This window comes from Rhodnius prolixus, unplaced genomic scaffold (assembly GCF_049639745.1).
Source record: "Rhodnius prolixus isolate KJV_2025 unplaced genomic scaffold, Rpr scaffold_10, whole genome shotgun sequence".
NCBI classification, from domain to species: Eukaryota; Metazoa; Arthropoda; class Insecta; order Hemiptera; family Reduviidae; genus Rhodnius; species Rhodnius prolixus.
This window is the reverse complement of record NW_027411615.1, coordinates 23,275,829-23,303,526: the sequence shown is the minus strand read 5'-3', so window position 1 is coordinate 23,303,526 and position 27,698 is coordinate 23,275,829. Positions and strand designations below refer to the sequence as shown.

The window sequence follows — 27,698 nt, the reverse complement described above, 5'->3', positions numbered from 1 at the left end:
TTTGCAGAGTTCAAACCAATACAACAGGAAATACAGCAATTAGAAATATGAAGGAAATGTAAAGAACCCAAACTTTATCACCTTGTATCTCCTACAAAAATACAGCTAGAAAGCTGGAATTGTAGACAATTGTAGAGGAAAAAGGGTACTATAATTGGCTATGGTTTTGCAGAGTTCAAACCAATACAACAGGAAATACAGCAATTAGAAATATGAAGGAAATGTAAAGAACCCAAACTTTATCACCTTGTATCTCCTACAAAAATACAGCTAGAAAGCTGGAATTGTAGACAATTGTAGAGGAAAAAGGGTACTATAATTGGCTATGGTTTTGCAGAGTTCAATCCAATACAACAGGAAATACAGCAATTAGAAATATGAAGGAAATGTAAAGAACCCAAACTTTATCACCTTGTATCTCCTACAAAAATACAGCTAGAACGCTGGATGTGTAGACAATTGTAGAGGAAAAAGGGTACTATAATTGGCTATGGTTTTGCAGAGTTCAAACCAATACAACAGGAAATACAGCAATTAGAAATATGAAGGAAATGTAAAGAACCCAAACTTTATCACCTTGTATCTCCTACAAAAATACAGCTAGAAAGCTGGAATTGTAGACAATTGTAGAGGAAAAAGGGTACTATAATTGGCTATGGTTTTGCAGAGTTCAAACCAATACAACAGGAAATACAGCAATTAGAAATATGAAGGAAATGTAAAGAACCCAAACTTTATCACCTTGTATCTCCTACAAAAATACAGCTAGAAAACTGGAATTGTAGACAATTGTAGAGGAAAAAGGGTACTATAATTGGCTATGGTTTTGCAGAGTTCAAACCAATACAACAGGAAATACAGCAATTAGAAATATGAAGGAAATGTAAAGAACCCAAACTTTATCACCTTGTATCTCCTACAAAAATACAGCTGGAAAGCTGGAATTGTGGACAATTGTAGAGGAAAAAGGGTACTATAATTGGCTATGGTTTTGCAGAGTTCAAACCAATACGACAGATAATACAGCAATTAGAAATAGAAACTGGAAGATTTATAAATAAAACTTTAATTATACGTTATTTTCAAAAAATGATTCCTATCCCAATCAGAAATTTGAAAAGTATTATTTATATTTGTCTTCTAAATTAAACTTCTAAAGGAGTTCTTCAAGAGTGAGGCGTCTCTTTACATTTTTCCTTGAACTCTTATTATTTCTACGATATCAGACCGAAGATGTACTCATTTTGTCTAGATTCACTGAAAATTAAAAAAAAAAATGAAATATCCGCTATTTTGAGGAGCTATTTTGAAATATCCGCTATTTTGCAAAATTTGAAGAGCTAAAAACTGGTTACTCAATATAAAACAAAATACGTTACTATTAAGAAAGTAATGCCTACTACTACGTATTACAAGTACGTTTTACGATCTCAACTACAACTACGTATCATCAGTGTATCGAAGGTCGCAAATAGGATATTGTTTTTTTTTTCTATTCTGTTTTGTTTGAATTATATCTTAGGGGTATTTGGCCGAGAGACTGAATAGACCACTACACAGCAGAACTGAATGTTCAGTAGTGAGTAGAACATGAGATTCGCACTTTAGACTTGAAGTCAATATGATTCAGAATAATGCTAGTCGATGTACACAGCTGTCTCACTGCAAAGGCGCCTATTCAGTTGTAAAGCGTGAAATTATACCTTGGCTTCCAAGAACTCTTTTTTAAAAAAAGAGATGCGATCTACATACAATTAACCCAATGATTCACACTAAATCACAGTATATTTATGTCATTGTATCATTAAGCATTTCTTTTTTGTCCGGAAATAATTCGATTAATTACAAATTTAAAAATAGCTAAATTTAGTATTTACACAGCGCCAACTGCAATAACTGGACTCATACCAATAAAAGGCTATGAATTTTATAATTTCGCGTTAACAAATCTTTGGCCAAAAGTTATAATTCATTTTTCCTTTAGTTTTTCATTTATTATTATTTCTGAGAAAAGTTTTGAAAAATAATCTTTAAATTATGACGTTTTTCATTTGGAAGCCTTCTAGAAGAATATAATCTAGGAATTTATAAGCAGAACTTATCAACAACTTTAAGAAACGAACAACACGAACTTTAAGTGAAAATGATTTTTTATGTATTTTTTTTTTTTTTTTTTTTAACAGTAATACATCAAATAATTTGTTAAATCAGTGAGCACAGGAAACCCTTGGCAACAAGCACAGGAAACCCTAAGTGAACAGCGCGCGAAGGCAGGAAACCTTAATTACAAACCCTCTGTCGTTAGCGAAACAACACGACTTAATTAGAAAAATACAGACTATCAAGTGCTATTCCCCTTATCTCGTAGCTCTTGTCATTTAATTACATACATGCATATATATATGTATATATATATATATATTTACATGTGTTTTGAGTATTTCATTATTAGTAGGGCTCAGCCAACCCCGTTTGACTACGAACTCAATCAAATTTAAAGTAAAACTTGTTTAACAAGATCGAGTCAGACTATTGAAATCGATCTCTCTCTAAAAAGCTTAACCATGAGGTTCCAAAAATATAAACTATAAACTTTTATAACCAAATCAACCAATAAAAAAATGCAAGTTAACAGAATTATCTTTTATTTTGAAACAAAATCTATTTCCAAAAAGAATTCGCATTCAAACTGTTTTTCTCTTTTAATTAAACAGTTTTACACGAAATAGTTATTTATTTAACAAGTGCGGAAAGTAGTACTTTTCTTCACGCGAGGCAGGGTTTGCACGCACGAGCGAGCGAAGCGAGGCGAGTGCAAGTGCAAATTGCCGAGTGTGAGGAAAAAACTTTACACTCGAGTTAAATATTATATTTTTTCTGCAACCATTAGATTTATTAACTAAAAAAATTAAAAATTTCATTTTTACAGTCTACAAAAAGTAATTTATTTATTATAAACATTTATTGTTATATTACAATTATTTACATTACTTACGTATTTACATTACTTATTACATTTTCTGCTGTTTCTTTTATTGATGGAGGAGTGTTTTCTAAACAGGCATCACTAGAATCCATTTTAAATTTCTATAAGGTAACACTATAACCTTTTTAACTGTTATAATTAAAAATATCTAATTATTTATTAAAGTATTATTTTTATTTCTATATTCCTTTCAATTTTTATTTTATCGTTTAATATTCGTTTTTTAAGTATTTAGTTACGTTAAATAAGCTTATTAAAGTTTTACAGAAAATATTTATGTTAATAACAAAACTTCTTATATCAAGGAAGCACAATAAAGTTTTTCCACTCACTAGTGCGGAAAATGACACTAATGGGAATTTTTCCCCACTAGTGTGGGAAGTTGGGCATTACACAGCTGATTTTAATTGAGTAATGAGAACTTCCCTACATGGTTGCAGAAAAATGTAATTTATAAAGGTTTGTTAATTAACCGTTTTATAGCAAATCGGTTTGCTCTTAATGGCAAATTTACTGAATTATTTTTCAAAAATAATGTTATAAAATAGAGCTACAATCAATCTTTTTAAATCCAATAAACTATCACAACACGCTTGCAAATATATTTATAAATTTTGTCTCTGTATTTGTTACAAATGTTTGAAAATGTGGGTCTTTTTCATCCGGCAAAATCTGAGACTTGTTGTTTAATTTAAATTATAAAAGCAATTAGCCAAAAATGCGCTGATGATCACTTCGTTCAGATTCTAGTTTAGGTAACTTGGATATTCTTTTCAGAATAGCTTCAACCGTTCACTATCTTCATCGCCGATGAAAAGAGATGTTCACGTTTGTTAAACTCTTCTACTCTTTCTTGTTAAATCTGATTCTGATCTTCGCAGAATTTGAGTAAAATGTTTTGTTTTGTTACGGGATTCATTTTAAAGTGGCTAATTTGCCAATCAAGGCCTTCTTGATTATAATAAAGTATAATATTAATCGATAAACTGTTGCGCTATTATCATTTTTCTATAAATAAATAAATAAGCAAATGACCTGTCAAGGTAAAAAGACGTAAAAAATAAATGAAATCATGGTCGCCCTTGGGACAACTTTTGAGTTCTTAGAAATTCAAGTGTTTGTTACGTTTAATTGTGATTTAGTAACCTCACGTCGATGATGATTTTGTTTTTTGGAAAGACAATATTTTTACAAATATCACAAGCCTTACTCCTTTTTTCTTTTAAGTTTTGGTTTTAATACGCAAAACTTTTTTGATAAAAATAATTAGGGATATTTAAAAAGAATTTTGGTAGTTGGGCGCAGAGTTCGCCTGAAAAAAAAAAAAAAAAATAGGCATTACTTTACTTTTTAAAAAGAGATTGTGTAATGACATCGCACCAAAATATACGATTTTATAAAAGCGTTGTGATTTGACATGATGAAACATATCACACATACAGACGAATATTTTTACTTCTACATGATACATAATAAGACCACAACCTTGGCGTTCGTCCTTTGTGACTCATCTAGCAGAAGTATAGCCAGTGGAGATAACAGGATATTACGCTATCTTTTGTTAAAATAGTCCATATATCTTAAGTGATTGTCCTCTAAAAACAAAAACAAAAATAATTGAATATATTTTTGGCTACTAATTACCTCTGCTAAAAAATTAATTAAGACTTTATACGAAAATCAATGTCACTTATATTTTCTTACATAAACTGTTTAAATGTGAATTTTTTTTATAAATATTTGGTGTAAACCCTTTCTCAATGTTACGAGCTGTATTTTCTGCAATTATTACGATCCAATTTACGAATTCTTTACAATGACAAACTATTTTCTCTGATCTTTATCTTAAAGAAAAAACTGGGTTCAAGCAGTATAATCTAAAATAGTCTTTAATAGTCTTTAGTAAGGTTGTCTTGGTGTTTTGTGGAACGTTTCTTGAAGGAAGTTTAAGACAGGTGTGCTGGTACCACGTTATGTGGTGTCCAGGGTAACTTATTGTGGTCTACGCGTGAGATGGAAGCATTGAATAGGTAGACAGAGTGTAGAATCTATTTTGTTTGAGGTAAATACAGTACAATGTGTTAGGATTTGTGGGTATTGATTTTTAATTCTGGATTTTGTAAGCAAGAATTATCTTTCTAAGAAATAAAAAAGTATGCCACTAATGTTCAATTCAAGATGGGAGAATACCTTCTCTTTAAAAGTAGTTTTGAATAACAAAATAAATTACGTGAACTGAGTTTCTTAACGAGTAATTCTGAAGTTTTTCGATTAAACTGGAAATATTAGGCCTAAATCTTTTGTACGAGGGTCGTTTGAAAAGTCCGTGCAAAGTCAGAGAGATAGAACCACTGGCGCGTATCGAGGTTATGTTTAGTTAGTAGCATCTCTTGGAAGAACACACACCAAGTTTCAGCCAGATCGGTCTATTTCTTTGTGTTTGGCATTCGTTTGAATCGAGGAAGTCGAGTGATTTTCAAAAAATGGACGAAAAAGAATTTCGTTTGTTGATTAAACACTACTTTATGAAAGGCAAAACGCCTCAGGAGACTAAAGAGAAGCTTGATAAACATTATGGTGACTCTGCACCTTCGATTAGAACAGTTTATAAGTGGTTTCAAAATTTTCGGAGTGGCCATATGGACACAAGTGACGCTGAACGTTCTGGACGCCCTGTTGAGGTTACTGCTCCAGAAATCATTGATAAAATCCATGATATGGTGATGGATGACAGAAGAGTGAAGGTGCGTGAGATTGCTAGTGCTGTGGGCATCTTGAATGAACGGGTACATAATATTTTGCATCAACATTTGGACATGACAAAGCAATCCGCAAGATGGGTGCCGCGATTGCTCACGCTTGACCAAAAACGAAATCGTGTGAAGTGTTGCAAGGACGGTTTGCAGCTGTTCCAGAAGAATTCGCAGGACTTTAAGCGTCGTTTCGTCACTGTGGATGAAACATGGATACATCACTACACTCCTGAGACCAAAGAACAATCTAAACAATGGGTTACCAAGGGGGAATCTGCGCCAAAAAAGGCGAAGACCGTTCCTTCGGCCGGAAAGATTATGGCGACTGTCTTTTGGGATTCGCAAGGAATAATCCTCATCGACTATCTGGAAAAGAGTAAAACTATTACAGGTGCATATTATTCATCGTTATTGGACCGTTTGAAAACCGAGCTGCAAGAAAAACGCCCACGATTGGCCCACAAAAAAGTCCTTTTCCATCACGACAACGCACCAGCTCACACCTCAGCAGTTGTGGTCCCAAAATTAATGGAAATAGGGTTCCAACTCGTTTCACATCCCCCTATTTTCCAGACTTGGCTCCCTCGGACTACTATTTGTTCCCCAATATGAAGAAATGGCTGGCGGGAAAAAGATTTTATTCAAACGAGGAGGTGATTGCAGAAACGAATGGCTATTTTTCAGACTTGGACAAATCCTATTATTCGGAAGGGATCAACAAACTAGAGCAGCGTTGGAAGAAGTGTATAAGCCTAAAAGGAAACTATGTTGAAAAATAAAAAAGGTTTACCCCAAAAAATTAAGTAGTTTTTATTTTTGCACGGACTTTTCAAACGACCCTCGTATTTCAACAATAGATTTTATACTTTCATCACTTTATGTGACTTAGGCAGTAACAGTTTTTAATACCCTAGTTTGACTTTAATAGTGAATAGATAAATTGCAAGCTTAATGAAATGAAATAATCTGGAATAATTCCTACCTTTATAATTAGAGTCCTGAATATCGAAATAAGGGGAAGTAAATGATTTCAAATAAAATGTAATAAGAAAAGCTCTCATTATTCAAAATTAATTACAATTAAGTGATTAAATAATAAAACACACTTGTTTATTACGTCAAAAGATAATAGCTCCTTTAAATGTAAAAGAGTTGGCCAGAAATCAGTGCTGCCTTGATCAATCTAGTGGCCAGGTGACCTTGCTGTGTTTTCTTAAGCTCAAATAAACCACGACAACAATGTAGATGTACATGTGGATTACAAAGGAAATATAAACTTTCTTATTGTCTGTCCATTTTCAATTCTTTCCTCCATCTTCTCTAACCTCAATTCAGTCCATTTCTATCCCACACAGTGGGCACCTGTTTTCTATTGTTTTTTTTTTATAAATAATTCTTGCTTTAGTTTTTCTTGTTTTAACTATCAATATTTATATTAGCAGGTATAGTCATTAAATAAATATAATCTAGTCAAAAGGGTGGTTGATTTTTCTGCCTTAATATCAATATCAACACTTTTCCAGATATGCCATATTGCTTGGAAATGCGTACAAAGGAAAGAAAATTTGGAAGAAAGGAAAAACCAAGAAAAATTGTAGTACCTAAAATTCTGTGGGAGCCCTTGCTAAAAGTGCTGCACGACAGCCCCTTCTTCAGATCACTTTGGTTCGTACAAGAGAGTGTCTAGTAAGTTCGGCACTGTTCAATCTGCATGTAGATAAAATGCAACCAGCGAGGTGAGCACCACGAAGTTTCGAGGCCATGATAACCGAAATAATAGGGTCTTTATCTGTATCTAAAACAAGAAATCTTTTGTGACATTATTAGGCTAAGAGTAACGCTACCGTGAAAGTTGTTTCGCGAGAAAAGGATTTGATTTTAATATCCGGGACGCCAAAGATGCTCATTAGTGAAAATGGTCCCCCAGTACAAAAGAATGGAGTTTTATAAGGAAGGCAGAGGAATATCCTCAAGCCAACCATGCAAAGCGTCCTAATAGAGAGGTTAAAACTACGAGGTCTGTAAATTAAGTAATGAGACTGATTTTTTTAATTTTTTTTATTCAAAAAGAATTACAATTCTATATTGTCACCTTCAAAATAACTACCTTCTGAAGCCACACAGCGCTGGAGACGTTTCTTCCACTCCTCATAGCAGTGCTCTAACTCCGATACTGGAATAGCCTTCAGCTGGTCGGTTATAGCCGTTTGAATGTTTTCGACTGTCCCAAAATGAGTTCCCTTGAGGTGATTTTACAACTTCTGGAAGAGATTAAAGTCACAAGGACTCAAATCAAGCGAATAAGGATGAGGCTGAGGAGCCACAAGAATGTTTTTGCTGGCCAAAAACTCTGTTTATTGAAATTGCTGTGTGACAAGGAGCCATATCGTGATGCAACACCCACTTGTTCTTGATGTTTGGTCTCGTCCACAAAGAGTTTCTACCTCAAGGTCAAACGGTCAATCAACACTTTTACCGAGAGGTTCTTGAAAAACTTCGAAAAAAGGTCATTCGTGTGAGTTTATGTTGTCCGCGTTTGTAGGCGATAACCAGAAGGATTGAAACCAACAACAGCCTCAGGTTGCTTTCGCAATGAAGACTCCGGTACTCGAGGTGACGAGTATACAACCGCGTTAATCAATTTCGACCTGAAATTGGTGAGGTCGAGATCTCAGAGTTGGAACAAACTGAAGTGGACTCACAAGATGGCCGATTAGCAAGTACATACGTCCTGATGAAAAGGAGCAAAAAAAATATCATCAGGTAAGGTGTGACTCAGTGAGTAATACAGCGACATCTTGTCGTGTAACTAGACTGTTTATTTTAATATTTCACTTTGCCAGAAATGATTCGTACATTATTTTAATTATGGTTATCACCTTGAAGAAACGCTTTGTGGGAGTCAACGGCATCAGTGGAGGTGGTCGCTGAGGGATAGAAATATGCACGTTAAAGCTAGAAAACTATCTAGGAGGCAGGCTCCAAGAAGCATCTTATGTTTAGCCGTTTAATTGGCGGGCAGAGGGTCTTGTTGGATTGGGGTAGCATTAGCAACTAGTTGAGAGCAGAAAAAAACCAACGAAGATGAAGAACAAGAAAAAAAAAGCTGAACTAAAGTAAGCCGCATCTCCCCCCAACTGGGCCGCGTATACATCCTTCCTCAGCCACACAATACACTGTGGACCAGGGTTGGTGGTGTAGAAAAGGAGGGGAATAAGGAGGCAGAAGGATGTCGGTGTGCGATGTGATTCAGTGCCACCCGACATCATTTTTGTGGCGCCATTGTCTAATACAGCTTCACGCAGCACACCACACGTAGTCTGTCTATGATCATATATATATTTATAGAAACAACACCTGCTTTCTTGATATAAAGACAAGGTGGTGAAAACCGCACTTCGCGGCAATCCGTTTATCTAATGTAACAACGTACTAGTTCATCTAACTCTGCTTTTGATGTAACCACATTAACAACTTGCTTAATCAATTTAATTTACTAAAATTTTATAAGTTTTTTACTAACACAATTTTTACACTTCAAGTAGAAATTTTTTGGGTCAAGATTGCCATAATATTTTGAAAAAAAATGAAGTGTAATATTTTCTTATTTTTTGATACATGTTTGTGTTTTCTTCTATCATGAAAGCTAATACAAAGAGTTATTACTTTCATAGATTCATTACAGAATTAATAAATATATATGGAATATAAAAGATCATGAAGAAAGGAAATTGTAAGGACTACGCCCGCTAAATGACTTACTCCTTTCAATGACCAAGGACGAACTCATGGAAATTAATAATTTTTGTTTGGTTTTACCATAACTGAGTGCGGTTATGGAATTTCCCCTAACTCGGGTCAAAAATTACAAAATGTCGTTCTTTTAATTTTTTTTTTAAATCATGTTCCTAGAGCCCCTCTCATTCATCCCTTACTCTTCAATATACAGGGTGTTTCAGGGTTAAGTGTCCTAACTGAAAATATGAATTTAGGACCTAAAACCAAGAAAACATTTTTCCTATGAAGGAATGACCGTTAACGCTTTGTTTAAGAGATATTCACGTCTAAAGATTTCTATTTTATGAATTTATGAAATTAATAGTGTCTTCCAACTACTTTATTAATCGAAAATAATGACAATTAAAAGTAAATAAATAAATAATAAAGAAAATGAGGAATCGGTATCTTTCTTCCACAGCAGCAATAGCCGAACGGCATTGGATTGCTGTTATTGATTCAATTACTCTTCTTCTTAAAGAATGAAGTTCATTGACCGGTATTTCATAGACTTTTATTTTAATGGCACCCCAAGCAAAAACAATCAATTGGTGTCAGATCTGGAGAGCAAGCAGGCTAAGCCGTCGGTTCTACTCGCCCAATCCATCGATTGGGATAATGTTGATTTAGTCAGTAAACCTCAGCCATGTGCTGGACAACCATCTAATTGAAACCATAAGTTCCTTCTCAGTTGTAGCGGAACATCTTCAATCAAAATGTAATAATCATTACTAAGAAACTGCAGAAATGGGTCCGCATTAAGCCTAGGTGGTAAGAAATGCGAACCAATTAAAATATGGTCTAATATCACTGAAACTCACGCTGAAAATGGTGCTCACGAATTGCATGAGGATTTACGAGCCTCCAGAGATGATAAGTTTTTTGGTTGAACATTTCTTGTGAGTGTGAACATTTCATCTGTCCAGAGAATACGACGCGCAAATTATGGCTTAAGATCAACTTGATTTAAATACCAATCGGAAAAATTTCTTGAGGTAATAAATGTCGTATCCGTTGATAATGCTAAGGGTGACGTCCATCAAGGAGAGAGAGTTCTCCTTATTGTAGTTGGCGTATTATGTAATTCAGCTGCAGCTCTTCGTGCACCGGCGGACGGATTTTCGTCAAAATATTGTAATATTGTCGCACTCCTTTCATTTCATTAAGGGGCAAGAGCTCCATCAGCACGTGGCATTAAAGCAAATTTGCCAGTTACTCCAAGACGTTGAAATGTGGACCTAAAGATAGTCTTGTGTGGTAATCTTCTATTCGGAAATCGCACGGAATATTCAATACACAAACACCATATCGGCATATTCACTGTTAAAATAAATGGACTGAATAAATGCGATGCATAATGATGCAAACTCTGTAAAAACGTCAAACAGATAAATGTTATTGAGAAAGAGTTATTATTTACAAAGTCCACAGTGCAAATTCCAGATTATTCCGTAAAATGTCAATATTGGTATGTGCAGATAGAGACACAAGGTGATTTTTAGCAGTTATAACATATGTGACAATCAATTTACCATTCGTTCTAAAATCTTTAGACGTGAATATCTCATAATCAAAGCGTTAACGGGCATACATTCATAGGACTTTTTTTTCTTTTTTTGAGGTCCTAAATTCATATTTTCAGTTAGGACACTTAACACGGAAACACCCTTGTATAATAGTAATTTAAGAAATGTTAACTTTCGTAATATATTTGGTTTTTATATGACGAATTTGAAAATCTTAAAACGCCGCTACATCTGCTGACTTCCCGTCGGAGATCTAATTCACATAAATAAGTCATCCGTCAAGAAACAGTGACAAAGATCTATAAGATTTGGAAAGAATTAATTCTTGAATGACACAAAAAAGTTGTATAACAGTCTAAAAGGTTTTTTTTAAAATGATTGATGTTGATGATCTACAATTCATGAGTAATATGCATGCAATTAGAGGATTTGGCAAGCTTGACTAATCAGCCATTAAAACAAGTTAGCTTGATTACATTAGTTAGATTTTCAATGTTAGTTAGTTATGAATGTCAAATTAGTAGCAAACCTGGAAATAGCCAAGAAATGGGTCATAGCTATTGGTATGCGTAGAGTAATATGATTTCTGCTCGAGTAGAAGCGTCCCAAGGGATCTTCGGGACTGACCAGCAAAATTAGTACCTCGTCGAGAGTGAGACCACTAGTTAGTTTCTCTCTTCCACGTCTAACAGATTCCATTGTTGACTTATTAATGAATTGTTTTCCTAACTACATAGATTATTAATTTCTCAAAAAAAATTTTTTTTAAAGAACTTATTTAATACTCATTGATTTTTTAAAATAGATTTGATGGAGATTGACCAGAAAGCCTACGCCACTGTGATTGTGGCACAATACTTTAATATTTGTCTCATTAAAAGTTTAGATTACTTGCACTGTTAGATTATAATTTTTTAATCTGTAGTAATTCAAAGAAAGTATATCATGCGTTTCATTTTATTGGAAGTGATGATGCACTGTTAAACTTTCAGAGAAAAAAGTGATATTACGTTGCAATATTCTCAGTTTACCACAAAGACGCCACGTAAAATCAAAATTAGATCTTTCAGAAGTGAAATCAATTTCAAATTAACGAAAAATAAAAAAAAAAAGAGATAAACAAAAATATAAATACAGCAATAAATTGAAAAAAAAATTATCTGTTTGTACAAAGATGAGTGAAAAATGTAAACACAAATACATCCTTGGTATTTCATTTTTGGTAACTAGCCAAAATGTTTGTCAACTTCCTGCAATCCGATTGAAATACTTAGAAATCAGCTGTTTTACTTTCTAAATTCAAAATTAGATTTATTAAAGAGAAGTGATGAATGTGACAATCACAACCGAGGACAACGCCTCGCAGGCGCCCTTTAAACTCTATTTCTACTCTTTTACTGTTATTCTCTTCTAGTTAAGTAATTACACATACTTTTTGGAATCGAGAGTTTAATAATCTTTGAATGCAATTATAGAAGCGGTTCAACAAGTAACAAAGAATAACTGATATTGTTCTAGTAATCTTCTAGAAAACAATTTAACTGCAGCTAGCTCCAATTTGAATAAATAACATAAGAAAGCGAAGCTTGAGATAAAAAAAAAAAAATTACGTTATATGCAGCTTTTATGTAATGTACCTACGATGCACTTACTTTATTGAATGCAAGAAATTGGGCTTTCTTAATTTTAGACATTCACCAAAGTAGGACAGCAATGATTCTAATGATTTTTGAGATCTTTTGCAGCAAAATTGATCATTACTAACTTAAAAGTAGTTCAAAATTGAGGATTTTACTATAACTCTATTTCTCTTTGATCTCTATTCTATATTTCTCAATGGTTTATGAGACACAGTGTGAGAACTACATCTAAAACTAAAAGTAACTAATAACTTGTGTAGTTAGTTTGTGGCCAGTTAACAAAATACATACTCGTACTTTGTGGAAGCCAGAATACTAACAATCAAATGCAGTACGCAATGAAAATATCTACACATCTAGCGTGTTAAAAAGATTGTTTCAAAACCAATTTTGAATGAATTTGGGATATTATAGTCACTGTAGACTTGTAGGCTAATCTGCTTAACCCGTTTAAGAAAACAAAGTGGCAAACTGTAATTAAACCATTATATTACAAAATAAATATCGAAAAATGCACAATTTCCATTCCAGGTATATAACCTAAAAAACAACTTCATAAATTTCTTGCTCTATGGCGCTAGACTTGGGGATGATCTGCATAATACTTTATTTTCTTCTCTTGAATTGAGCGTTTTCTTTTTCAATTTCCAGATTAACTTCATAATCAACTGGGCACACAATCACCTTTACTCAATGAAACGTTAGATTTCTTCACAGGTTTGGATAAAAAAAGACAACAATCAAAGCTGGTTGGCTCTTACTTGAATTTGTTGAAGTAATCTCTTGTATTAGTTGTAAGTTTATATTGATCTTTTACTCCTTAACAAAAACTTACAGTTTAAAATGTTAAGTATAAGGGTTGATTAAACACCAAAAGGTACACAAATCAGCAAGTACCCAACTTCATTAATTCATTAATATTTACGTAATTTTACTGCATTAATATTCATTAATATTTTCTAGAATTTATTAGATGTTACAGACCCATATGCTGGCCATTTTCGACTACAAAATATATGTTCAAGTAGCACTGTAGATTGACTGTAATATCTAGTTATTTATAATAATCAAACTGTTGATTACAGGTTAAAAAGAAAAACGTTATAAAAAATTAAAAATAACTGTGTGTTATTTGTGCTCACGAATATTTCGGTAAGACGAATTCAAGACAGTAGTCGACTCTAACTTTGTATTTTTCTACTTTAACATGCATGTACGTATATATGATTTATCATAATTATAAGAAAAAAATATTATAAATGAAGTGGCCAGCATAAGGGTCTGTGACATCTAATAAATTCTAAAAAATATTAATGAATATTAATGCAGTAAAATTACGTAAATATTAATGAATTGTGTACCTTTTGGCGTTTAATCAACCCTTATACTTAACATTTTAAACTGTAAGTTTTTGTTAAGGAGATTTTTGTACCTTTTGGATAGATTTTCCTTTTTGTCTATTTTGCAAAGTTACATATCTGCTTTACTGATTTTTTTAAATTTGGAATAAGCAATTCTATCATTATGACCTGATAAGGTGTTAAGTCGGAACCGTAACTACCACTGGAGAGATCTTTTTAAAGAATGATTATAGTTGCGGTCCCCAAACCATCCTCAATAACAATTTTTTTTGGAAAAAGCGTTTTGAATAACATAGGAAGGTATTTGTACGTAAATAGCAAAATTAAACTGCGATTTCAGTATTTCCTTTTAAGAGGAGTGAGAAAAATAAACTGCGATTAAAGTACTTCTAGCAAAGAGGCAAAGATTTTTTAATCGAACGACTATTCATTGATTTAAATCGGTTCACTCATTGATAATTTAAACGATTGCAGTACTTCCTCTTAGTAGGTGCAAGAGCTTGATGGCACTTCACAGCCACGTAGAGTAGCTTTAACAACTTATTCGAGCTGAATTTTATCAAAATCGGACTAAGCGTTATAGAAATATTGGTAATAATAGTTTTAGAAAGGGCCTTACTTGAATGGGGCAAACTCCCCTCCTTATGAGGCACAGCGTTCAGACATTTAAAGCGCAAATCTGTACAAAATTTCGATTCGAATGACACTTCATTCATGACAATTGGTTCTCGTGTCGATAATTTGAAACGATTGCTATACTTATATCCCTTAACAAGTGTAAGAGCTGATCGCCGCTTTAGTGTTACGTAGGGGAGCCCCTAACTCTATCATCCTATCAAATTTTATCAAAATCGGGCCAAGATTTACAGAGTAATTAGTAATAATAATTTTGGAGGGGGCCTTACATAAAGGGGGCTAACTCCTCTCCTATTCGATGTACAGCGTCGAGACCCCCAAAAGGCACATCTACATAAAATTCCAAATCGAATGACACCTCATTCATGAAAATCGGTTCCCGTGTTTAGGCGCTATTTACAAAAAATGTAACAAGAACAACAACAAGAAGAAGAACAACAAGAACATTTTTTGAAAAAGCCGTTTTTGCTCATTTTCGGCAACTTTTTTCTCGAAACCTATAAGATCTGGGTTGTTGCAAAAAAAATACAGTTATAAAGGAGGATTTGCCCTTTATTTTAAAGAAAATTTGGGAATTTTATCTTTTATAGAAAAAGAGAAAAAAATTGTCAAAGTTGGGTGTTTTTCAACGTTACGCTTTTTCGTGCAGTTTTTGATATCAACCCTTATACAACTGTCCTACCGGACAGTTTTAATCAGGTACATCTTAATAGAAGACTGATGAAGGATGTTGCTGGGGATGCATTGCCACTTTCTGTTGCAAGAGTTTCTTTCCATTAGTTTTAGAACAACCCAAAATTTGTTGTTGTTTGCCACCAAAAAAATAAACGTAACAATTATTTCCATGTCTCTCATTAATTATTGAACAAAGACTCCCAAAAATTTATTACATAAATGGACTATATAGTCTCTATAAGGGATAAATGGACTGCCAAATTCCTTGGGAATCTTAGAGGAACTCATTCTAAGGAGCAAGCTAACTCTTTCACTACAGGATACGCAAAATTTTTTGCACTTAGTTCAGACATTGGAATAGTTAGGCTCAGCATAACCTAGGTATCTATCTTTCACCACCGTCTTTATTCCTTAAAAACGAACAATCTATGCAGAAATTCTGTATCTCAAAGAAATTTTAATACAGCTTCTAACTCGCATTAGTTTTCAATCTCTTCAGAGTTCAGCTTTAAGTTAGATATACATTACAGCCAGTAAAATGGAGAAAAATGTAGAATATTCTAGTAACGTTCTTACACAACGCCCAGCTGTTACCACATACTAAGAAGAAAAACAAGCATCTCATATTTACTACCTTGACCTGACTAAAAAACTTGGCACTATCTTCTAACTTCCTGTCATTCCCTACGCCAAACTATCTCTGTGCGATCTTTAACACCTTTCTTTGAACGACTTGGCGCATCCAACATGGTTTGTGAGAAATGCATTTCTTGCATTGCAATAGTAGTTTTTTTTTCTTTCTCTTGCTTCTCGTTTAGATTTTGAATTTTTTGAGGAGAAATGGTTTTTACCAAACCATGTGTGTGGGCCGGTTCCAGTTCAGCGCAAAAACGAAAAATTACAACCAGTTCCAATTAGAGGTTTCGTTCAAGTATCACCAAATGATTTTTTAACAAGGTTTTGGTCCAAATCAAAGGGGGATAAATTGAAAAGATAACTATTTTGATATTTCGAAAAAATCTTCAATAACTCCTACAAGATATTTATCTTGTTATAGTAAAGTGATTGATCCGTATTTCTGAATGAATGTACAAATGATGTGTGTTCATCCTTTATTGAACCAATTGTTTCATGTGCCTTTTTTTAATTTTATTTTATTTTTTTTTCACGATTTCATCCTCCCTTGAGAAGAAAGAGTGTTGCTCGGGTGTTTTTCTCGATGTGAAGCAAGCCTTCGATCGGGTTTGGCACCCGGGCTTGCTCTGGAAACTGAAGGGCGTACTTCCGTTCACTCACTTCCTCATCTTAAAGTCCTATTTGTCAGATCGCTATTTTCAAATTCTAATCGGTACATCGTATTCAGCTAAACATCATATTGAAGCGGGTGTTCCGCAAGGAAGTATTTTAGGACCTATCCTATATGTTATATACACAGCAGACATACCAATCCATCCTGAAACTGACCTTCTAACTTATGCAGATGATACCGCTATACTTTCTCCTCACATTGATCCGGTAACTTCACACAGAAACCTTCAAACTCATCTCTTTTCTCTTGAGGAATGGTTTAAAAAATGGAAAATCAAGTTAAATGAAACCAAATCTCAAAATATCACTTTTACTCTCCGCCGCATCACTCTTCCTCCGATCTTGCCAATGTTGTCCGTTATCTTGGGCTTTATTTAGACAAAAGATTGACTTAGAACCCGCACACACGACTTAAACGAAGTTAACAGGCGTTATCAACTACTTAAAAGACTACTAGACCAACGTTCAAAACTTTCACTTAATAACAAACGACTGATTTACAATTCCTTACTAAAACCCGCCTGGACGTACGGTATTGAACTGTGGGGTTCAACGAAACGCTCCAATCTTCAACGAATTCAATCGCTACAGTCTAAAATTCTCCGCACTATCGTTAACGCTCCATTTTACGTTTCAAATCTAACATCTCCACACAGGCCTGGAAATTCCGTTTGTAGGTCAGGTTGCACGAACTCGCTATAAAAGTTTTCATCAGAACTTGCACTCTCATTCCAATCCTCTTGTCCACCATTTATCATCTCATCACCTTCCAGATCATCCTCCCAGACGATTAAAACGCCAGTGGCCTCACGATTTTCTCTCTTCTGAAGAGAGTAGCTAATCCTGGAGATGACTTAGGGAGTGTTATCGCTGGGTAACTTCTCCGCTCAATTAGTTAGTTTGATGTCAGCTATTGTCACTGTTACGTTTTTATAGCGTGTCTAGCGCTGGTGTAACTTTACAAATAAATAAAAAAAAGACAATTTTTTTTAATAATTTCGGAACTTATTAGCACAATGTCAACAGCGTTGTGATGTCCATTAAGTCTAAGGCACATTATTACCTTAGGGACTGGCTGACTTTTGTGCATTGCAGACTGTACATCTTTAGAATAGTATTATTTAGTGAGACGACTGTATAAACTTGTATTTAACACCCATTTGAAGAGATACTGTAATTGTAAAATAATGTTTAAAGGTAACCAGTGTGAAGATTGAATTTGAGAGTTATAAGAAGTTTGAAGTTAGCTATTGGGTAGGATAAGGGCCTTTTTTGTGACCTAACTTCTAGAGAAACCGCTGCGAAAACAAACAAATAAAATGTTATAAATACATAAAAACATCGATTTTTTATTAATAGAAAAATAATTTTGGTTAAGTTCGCCATGTAAAAAGAAGCCATTTCAATATTAAAATATAAAACTACAAAACAAAAGTTCTCATTAACTTGCAATTTTTGATACCCGTTGGCAAATGGAGGGTAACCAATAGTTTCGGTGCTCTTGATCGAGAAATAGCGCATTTTCTTCATGAATTTTTAAACTTTATTTTAAATTTTATCCAGTAATCCTAAACCTCTAACTCTCAAGCCTCCACTTCAACCCACCACTTAGAACGGCGATAGTCCTATGATCTCCAGATACAATCAAGCCATATCCCATAACACCTGGAGAGTTTCAGCAATAGCTGGCGTTTCTCATCACGGATTAGCGGATGTGGTAATTAGGCCACATTATTCATTGTGTATATTCAATTAGCAAGATGTATAAATTGTGACAGAATGCAATAATAAATCAAATCGTTTTTTTCTATTTTTTGTAACATTCTTTGCAAATGACATAAATTTAAATTGATCAGTTTAACGCAGAAAAGCGTTTCAGGAATTTGAAGAAGTTGAGGTTTGGTTTTCTCAAAACTACAGTAATTTTGTACAGTAGTAATTCCTAGTTAGAAGTAAAATGTGAAAACCTTTTAAGATTTATAAAAATTAATTTAGGAGGCCGTGGGTAGTTTGATTAATGTAGCCACTCCCATCCTGTTAGGGCTGTTTGCCAATACAACTGCATCCTAAATATTTTGTACATTCATTCAGAAATACGGATGAATCACTTTACTATAACAAGATAAATTATCCTGTTGGAGTTATTGAAGATTTTTTCCATTTATCAACATAGTTATCTTTTCAATTTATATCCAAAAAAATTATTTTTGAGTTCATTCATAATTAAGAAAACAATCGTAAACAAATGAGAAAAGTTAAAAAAAAATACAAGTAGTGATATTATTATTAACTTTTGATAAGTGTAATTTTATCGTACAATTACTTGCACTTATTAGCAACAATTAGAACTCGAACGTTCGCAGAAGTTTATCACTATTTATTGTCGTTAATCATTATTGTTAATCACAAGGTACATACTTTGTAATGTCATGACTGCCAGTTCGAGTACTATTTCCTGTCAATAGAACTTCTTGTTATCATTGTAATGTCCTTTTCTTTGCTCTTTTTAAGATTCGTTGCAGACTGAATGGCTCCGACCTAGTAGTTCGGATTTAAACGGATCAAATTCAATCACGCTGCTAAGTTTGACAAAATTCTCTTCACAAAAATCATGGAGATTGGCTATATTTTCTCACTCTCTCACGTTAATGCATGCTTTCAAAAAAATATTCTATGAAAAATTTCTTGATAATAATTATCAAGTTTTGGGTACATTAATCTGGATGCTTGTTCCGAAATAACAGAATATTTTATCAGGTATTAAGAGCAAGAATTGACTGCTATGTTGTAATAATAACGGATCAACATTTGTAGCAAAAACAATGGAAAAAGATTAAGAAGGTAGCAAAAAAATCTGGAGATCATCTCTACAGCACTAAGTCTTATCCAAAGAGAATTGAGCCCTCTGTATACAGCCCAGACAATGAAATATTTGAACCTGGGACATCAATCTCTAAAGAAAGATTTTGCTGGACATGTATCCTCAGGAATGTTTCAGGATATGAACAAAAAATCAGAATGAATAATGGAAGTATCCATTACTTCGACAGGACGGTAGTTTCAATTTAAATAAGAGTGGTGAATGCCGAGATTATGTTAACTATAACTATAATATTAAAAACGATAACTTGTAGAAAGTTTAGATTTGCGATTCCGTTTAGAAAATTTACTGTAATCTTTTTAGAGGAATTAATGCAATCAAATATTACTTTAAATACTACTGATATTTATCAAATTCATCTGCATCTTTTGAGTTCAATACTAAAACGAGTCGAAGAAAGAACGAATGAGTGCAACGAGCTAACAGAATTTAAGGAATGGATTCAAGTCTTCCGGAAGTGAGATTTTTACAGACAAAACTCCTAAATATCCTCGAAAATTAAATTAACGTTATGATCATTTGCGCCAAATCAATATTACAAGAAGCCACTTATTTTAGGGTGCTCCTAGGGAGAATGGAACAATGTTCTAATCCAGACAAAGTTTTAAATGCAATGCCATGCCAAGAACATCAATTCCAGAGGCTATTAACTTGAATTAAAAATTATAAAATGTACTCCTTCTAGTGGTTTGAACACAATCATTACATTTACAATCTGTTTCTTTTAATCTTCAGAAGTTTAAATAATAATATTTTTTTTTTAAAAAGAGGGGGTGAAATGCAAGTTACGCACATTGTGCCGGACTCCCTCGCGGCCTACCGGCTAAAACACCCCCCTACTTTCAGGCTTAGCCTGGATTTCAGCTTTACATCAGGCTAGGCCTCAATCCTGCCGCTGCTCAGGGGACCCTGCTCAAATGATGTTCCATGTCCCTTTTATTAGAGACGAGTACTACTCTTGCAAAACTAGCCACTAGCGACCAATTAGTCCTGCGAGAGAGCATCGCCTCAACCAGCATCTCAGGAGTCAACCGCCCGACCATCGACTCCAAATCTCTTCTGGGGGCGACTCCACCTGACTGCTGTACAATATATGCAGTCATCTTATAGGCAATCTTGTGCCTCCTTATCCATCCTCTTGAGGTATGCTCTGAAAAGGCCATGGCCACTCATAAGTTGGGTTAGGTAGAAGTCTACTTCTCCGAACGACCGCCTTATCCAGATGCTTATATCTTTGATGAGCCTGGCGGTCCATCGGCCACGCTGTTCCTCGTTCCAAGCAGCCTGCCATTCCAGGACGGTTCGGTTACGCTCCTTCCTGGACACGACTTCCCTGTTAACTTCCGGCCTCCTCTCATAAAGCCTCTTACGCTATCCAGCTAGGAGGGCAATAGGGATAACCCCAGCAATCACCATGATTGCATGATTAATAATAATAATAATAATAATAATAATAATAGTAGGGAAGGGATTAGCTATGAGGTTAGCATACTGGACTCCCACGCGGAGGTCCCGGGTTCGAATCCAGCAGCTGACCCTTAGATTTTCTCTTCCTAGGAGCTTCTTACAGCTCACTGTCCGGTGATGGACAGTGTTGTCTGTAACGAGAGAACACTGTCCGGAGGCCGGCAGTGCACTGGAAAAAGCTCCGGGCGCTAATGACCTCGGATGATGCGCCGGAAAAAAAAATAAAATAAAATACTTTTCCCTTCTCTGAATTCTTCTTGAACTGGTATTATCACCTTGGTTTTTTCGGCCCACTTTCTTTAATCAAGTATTTGAAGGGTTGGTTGTTCTCTTGTACGCAATTTTAAGTTTTCTCTCGCAAATAACAAATTTAAATTTTCTATTTCACTAAGATATTATCGGTCAAACTTGATCTGTACACTAATGAGGCTATAAGAGAATTGCAATGAAGAGAATCTCATGTAAATATTCCAAGCCAGTTTTTTATTATTATTAAGGGGGTTATAAATCTACCCAAAGCAAAAATGGAGAACTCTGATGGCTAAGAGCAAAGAATGCGCAAATAATTTCTCTTTTATTCTCTTTAATAAATATCTTTATATAAAGGAACACATGTTTTATCGATGAATCACAGGCGAATTACCTTTCACAAACTGTGTACGTAGTGTGATTCAATTTGGAAGACAAACTGTCTTATATTTCTGTAAACAATTTTATCTTTATTTAAACATTAATTGAACTAAATAAATATTACTGATTAATAATAATTACAAGAGATGTACAAACATAACAATAATAATATGAGTAATAACGTTTGTGATAATTATCTGATACCACTAAAACGGAAAGTATTGTTATCGTTAATTTTTTTTTTTTTACTTTACTTGAAATACGTTTGGAGATTTCTTAGACTGTAGGAAGATAAGTGATAAGGGCACTGTTTCCAAGACACCGCAGCCAAATTACGGCTTATTGTGCGTATCCTTAAGGTGTTTTAGCAAGTGAAACCTCCATCTTTTTATTAGTGCTAGGAAATTGCCAACAAAAATTGGGATACGATTTCCATTCATTCAGAAATCTCTTTTCGATACAGAGCAATTATTTGCAACGGGTTCTGGAGAGTTTAAGACATGGAGCTATCTCTGTACAATGTATGCTTTCAGCAACAACGGAATTTAATAGTTACTAAAAATTTGATCTTTTAAGAATATTTGCCAACCAGATTAGCGAAAAAATATACGAAAGTTGAACGTAAATTTATTGCACAAAAAGTAGAATTAGTTTTCGAAAAAAAAACATTTATAAGAATGAATTTTTATACCTGATGACAAAAAAAATAAGAATTCCATGATTAGTAGAGTGTAGATTGAGAGGGAATAAGCTAGCTGTAGAGTCAAAACCATAGCAACTTGAAAGAATTCTTGTAGCATCCATTCAGTGACTATAATTGTTTACAAAATTTGGGCGTCTTCAACGTTGAAACAATTACCTTTTTATCAAACTCTTTATTTCATTCTTCAGAAACGCTAAAAAGTATTCAATTTATTACAGAACATGCTTAATTAATGATTTAGAGACATAATTTTATGCACTACTGCAGTTTTTTGCCTTGCCTATACAGGGTGTCCCAAGCTGTATGGATCCGGTGAACGAGGTGGCCACTGAATCGTCCCCCGTCGATACAACACGCCCATCAAATTGCCTATCGAGATATCTCTTTACATACCTGATGGTGTTATATCGACACGGGGGGGGGGGGCGATTCAGTGGCCACCTCGTTCACCGGATTTGACACCTGTGGACTATTTCCTTTCGGGGATACCCGAAAAACAAGGTGATTATTCATAACTGTTTTCTTTTTTTTCTTATTTCTGCTTATCTAAAAGCATTTCTAAATCTAGGTTATCAGAATCAAGCCGGAATTGCATCTGTAGATGAACTAAAGCAGAGAATAATAGATACCTGTAACTCGGTTAAAGTCGAATCTATTTCTTTAGCAGTAAGGGGCAATTGGCAGGAAAGAGCATGTCTATGCATCTCTAATGGTGGAGGCCATTTCGAGCATGATCTGTAATATTAATGAGGAGTAAAATTTATAATAAAATAGTACTTTTCTTCTTATTCAATCAAAAAACCGTTATAACATTATCATTTTGAAATTTCTTATAAGAATCATGTTTTCATTCATAACTTGTAAAATATCGCTCACAGAAAACAACCGTTCAAGTAAATTTTTCTTAAAAAAAATAGAGGAATCTATTTCTTAAATAAAAACCACACCTTCCCATTTGAAAAAATGAAGTTGGTGCCTGTATCTCGCTTCTGGAAGCACCGAAAAAAATTTACAAATTAAATTTGGATTCCTAACAAAAAACTAAGGGAACACGTATTTTTTAGTTTTTTTCTAGCTATCTTAGTTTCCGAGAAAAAGTCGTTATCCATATAGCTTGGGACACCCTGTATATGCTTGACTAAAACAGTAGAGTTGCACCCATAATTCCGGATTATCCCCTTCGTTCATTTTCGTTCTTATTAGCGATGAATATTGCACTAAGGCCCCAAAAAAAAAAAAAAATCTATTGAGCCCAACATAGGGAGGTAACTACAAACCCCGACGATGAATCATTCACCGAACTTCACTTCAGGTAATTCTAGCAAGAGCGACAGAAATCTGTAGTCAAAGATGACCACTCGCTTGCCATCGAACGTTTCCTCATCAATGTTTCCCGAGATCTACTGAAAAAGACTTCCTCAAACCAAAAGAAAGTGGAAGGATGCTAGACTAGACATCTCTGAATCACTTGATAACCTAGCTTCTTGGAAAGGTTTCTAGGAAACCCTAGGAAGGATTCAACTGTTGGGTTGAGCTCTCTCTCAAGCCAATGAATAACTAAAATGAAGGAAATATAAATTTGGAGTGTTTGCCAACTATTATTTAAAATAATATTCAAAATAAGAATTGTTAATAATAAAAAAAAACTAATTCAATTCATCAAGTAAAGAAGGAAATACAACTTCTTTTTCACTTCCATTACTACTTAATTCACAAATAATGTTTTAATTCAAATATTAAATGTACTTCTACGCGCGTTTGATCATATTTTATTGTAAAGTTTCTAAAAAGAAATATTTAACAATATAGTTAAAGAAAAGAAAAAGCCGGTTCTGCATTATGACAGTTTTATTGACCGAAGTAATGATTCACTGATTCTGAGTAAAGTCAACTTTCAAACCAAAAGAGACTAAATATCACCGCTGCGCACATGTCTCTTCCAGGTTATGTTCTGGACTTTCACTTAATTTAATCCGGGACTGCTGAGTGGTAATAAATTGTTTTTAATAAAGTTTATCTCCAAATACGTTAGTTCGTATGAACTAACCTGAGTTCACGTCATCGTGCTTAATACTTAACATTTTGACAATGGAAACCAGTATCTTGAAGAAAATTTTGACAAACTTTAACTAGCATACTTTTAGTTGCTATCTCCATGACACTTATTCGTTATATTTAAGAATAGTACTACAATTGAATTAGATTTTTATAAGAGAAGTATGAATCGTAGAGCTTAAAAATTAATTTCCCTAAAAAACTGGATCCATTCTTTCAGAAGAAGTAAAGAAATCGTGAGATGTTCTAGGACAGTGATGGCGAACCTATGACCCGTGGGTCAGACACTTACTCGCGCAAGCTTTTTCACTGACCCACAATTGCTAGGCAACCATTTGTTTGTTTACGCGGGTTGATTTAGATTTTCTAATTGTGTGGATGATTTAAATTCTATCTGTATTTTTTTCAATCACGCATTGACACAAAAGCAATTTAAATGCTATCTATAACCTTTAGTTTGATCATTACACTTCTAAAATGCAAATGACGACAAATGCTTTTGTAGTATTTGAAATAAAGCAAAAATATTTATAAAGTATCAAATAAAATGTATAATTTTACTCATATTTTGTTTGTTAAAAAAATCGACAACCCAAAGCAAGTAAACCATATTTAGATTTTTCTTCAGATAAATCACATTTTTGTTCAGGTTTTGTTCAGTTATGTTTGTAAAAAGAGACTTCCATAGCACAATGTTTCGTCCCCGTTTTACCCCGTTTAGCCAACTGAATTTTAAAGATGTTTAGTTTTGAAAATATTCAGTTTAAAATTTTTAAACTTAACTCTTGTGCAAATGGGCATTAGTGACCCAAGAGCAGTACTAAAAAAAAATGAACAAAATTTGTTTGCCATCCCTGTTCTACGACATCAGAATTCGGAAAATATATTTAACATTATTTTAAAATCGGACAATTAACGAAACAAAAAAAAAGCATCAGATAGAAGATAACCATATTAAGTTGATGTAAATTAAAGGAAAACTTTTATAATGTATTCCAAAAAAATTGTGTAACTTCAAAAAGAAATAATTTAATTGATACTTCCCTTAAAGAATTTCAAACGAACTCTTATCTGACCAACCTTTAACATTCATCTCATTTACTCTCAGATGTCTATATCGATTATATACTCGGTACTGCAGCCATCTAACGTAAGAGAAGGAAAACAAAACTTGTTGGTGCAGGAGATTTCGCCTTTCTATCTTATCTTTTTATATTCATCCGCGGTTGTAACATTTAACAGTTAAAGTGTCGTGTACACAGCATACAAATTGTTTCAATTAAAATGAGAAATTCCGATCGAAACCTTAATTAACAAAGGCCACAGTAAGTAAAATCCATTATTCTTACATTACTTGAAAGCCATAATAAACAGTGGAGACTTGTCTATCTTGTACACAAGTATAAAATAACCTACCGAATTAGAGGGACCTATTGCACTTTAGAAGTTCTGTAAATTTGGTAGTATTTAAGTCAGTATCTTTTCTTAAACGTGAGAAATATGAAGACATCAATATTGACAACCTTTGTAGTATTTTGAGATCTCAATTATATCTTCATTTTTACAACATACTGTAGGGGAATCTCTGGTGACTTGAATTTAAGTAACGAAATTTTATGCATTTTAGAAAAAATAGACGTTTTTGTTGTTCTTAATGATAGAATTAGAAGGTGTAGCAACACATCAGCTATGAGATTCTTTTAGCCAAATAACCCAAGAGATTAGTAATTTCTATCAAATATTACCTTAATCAAATAAAAAATCCTCTTGGCATATATAAATATAAATACAAAACAGTGTTTACTCACATTGAAGAAGAGGCTGCTGCCAGTGTGTCACTTCTACAACCTGGTAAGCGAATGGACCGATTAGAACATCACGCGCCAGCGCGTCATCGGTCGTAAGCTTTACAAATTGAACGCGAATCAAAACACACGTTTAATCTAGGTGCGTTTCGTTAACACATTCTCTGTAGTATCAAACAGTTCAACTGGACATTTACTGACATTTAATGCGAAAATCGTTTTGTTTACATAAGTTTTTTTTTTAATTTACTCAAAAAGAGTTAATTGTATTAATTTATACCAGTATTAGATAACATTTTGCCAATGAAATATCTCCAAATAAAGATCGATTTTATTTTTAAATGTGAAGAAGGTGAAAATTATTCTTTCCAACAAGTTTGGGGTTTCTAAATAACAAAACATTGTTAAATTTCATACTGAAAAACCCTAAAGTTTCTAACACTAAGTTGGAAAGCATTTCTTTTAGAGCTTAAAGATCAGCTACCACTAGGTTTTGCCTGAAAGCCTATGTCAACGCGACCCAGAAGGAATATTGTAGCACCCAATAATTAGGGCAACCTTTCAGTTCTGCCTGTTTAATTACAGTTAGAAGTCTGGTGAAAGACTTCTAGGCAAAGTATGAAGGCAAGGCTTTAATTGTACGAAGGCTAAATCCTGAGCTAAACCGTTCTCAGCGGCTCAATACTTGTATCACTTTATACCTAAGGGTACCTCCTCAGGTGTCCTTTGTCAGCAGTGCATGTTTTTGATCAATCTTCAATGGCTAGTGATCAACTTGAATAAATGAATAAACTTAAATAAGTAGATCAAATTAATGATCTTCCAGTTTGGCTAGAGTTATTACTCGGCATTCCGCAGTAAGTTTGAGCAAGTAGCTGTAGATACTCTCCTGCCACTTGCTTCAGGGATTACCCTACCATTCCTGCAACTTGTTATGCATCTACTTCCACGTCGAGGAAGCATTTGGCGATGTTGCAAAAGAGTTCAGGTTCCGTAAAATTACGTTTGACCATTCCCTGGCCAGGCGATCCGCTGGCTTATCTTGAAGTTACGGAAAACCTCCCTTTGGCTACCATTCCTCGTCAAGATTTATCGCACCAGGCTTGAACATAGGACTTAAATGGACCTGCAAGACTTCCTGTCTGTCCTAAGAAGATGACTATCCTAGAATTAATTATTTCCCCTCATTTGAACTCGGCAGCACGAAGAAATGTCGCTTCTAGTTCAGCCTAAGAGACTGTAGCTAACCGAAATGTCAAACCTCAATTTCATTGCATACACTTCCCATTTCCTTTGTCCATATTAGAGCCAGCCATCAGTGTACCTTACTGAATTGCAGAAACTCGCGGCCTGCGCTTCCAAGCCTCTCTGTCCATAATATAAACTTAACAAATCTTGCCGAAGCTGTCCTGTCAGAAGAAAGACGCGAAACTTCCAAATCCTCGCACAGCTTGTGCCTGGAGCTTGATTGAAGCTTGCCCATTTATCAGCCTTT

General features: G+C 34.2%; 1 protein-coding gene and 1 long non-coding RNA gene across 2 annotated transcripts in view; both read right to left on the bottom strand.

Moving 5' to 3' along the window:
• Positions 1–27,698, bottom strand: part of LOC141456896 (DNA-binding protein D-ETS-6-like) — a 97,246-nt gene that overhangs the window by 57,070 nt on the left and 12,478 nt on the right. The gene's annotated exons all lie outside the window — the stretch shown is intronic.
• On the bottom strand, positions 1,105–26,827 carry LOC141456904 (uncharacterized). Its single transcript, XR_012460105.1, has 3 exons — positions 26,207–26,827; positions 4,472–4,581; positions 1,105–4,298 (listed from the first exon to the last, which is right to left on the bottom strand). It is a non-coding gene; the product is annotated as an uncharacterized lncRNA (long non-coding RNA).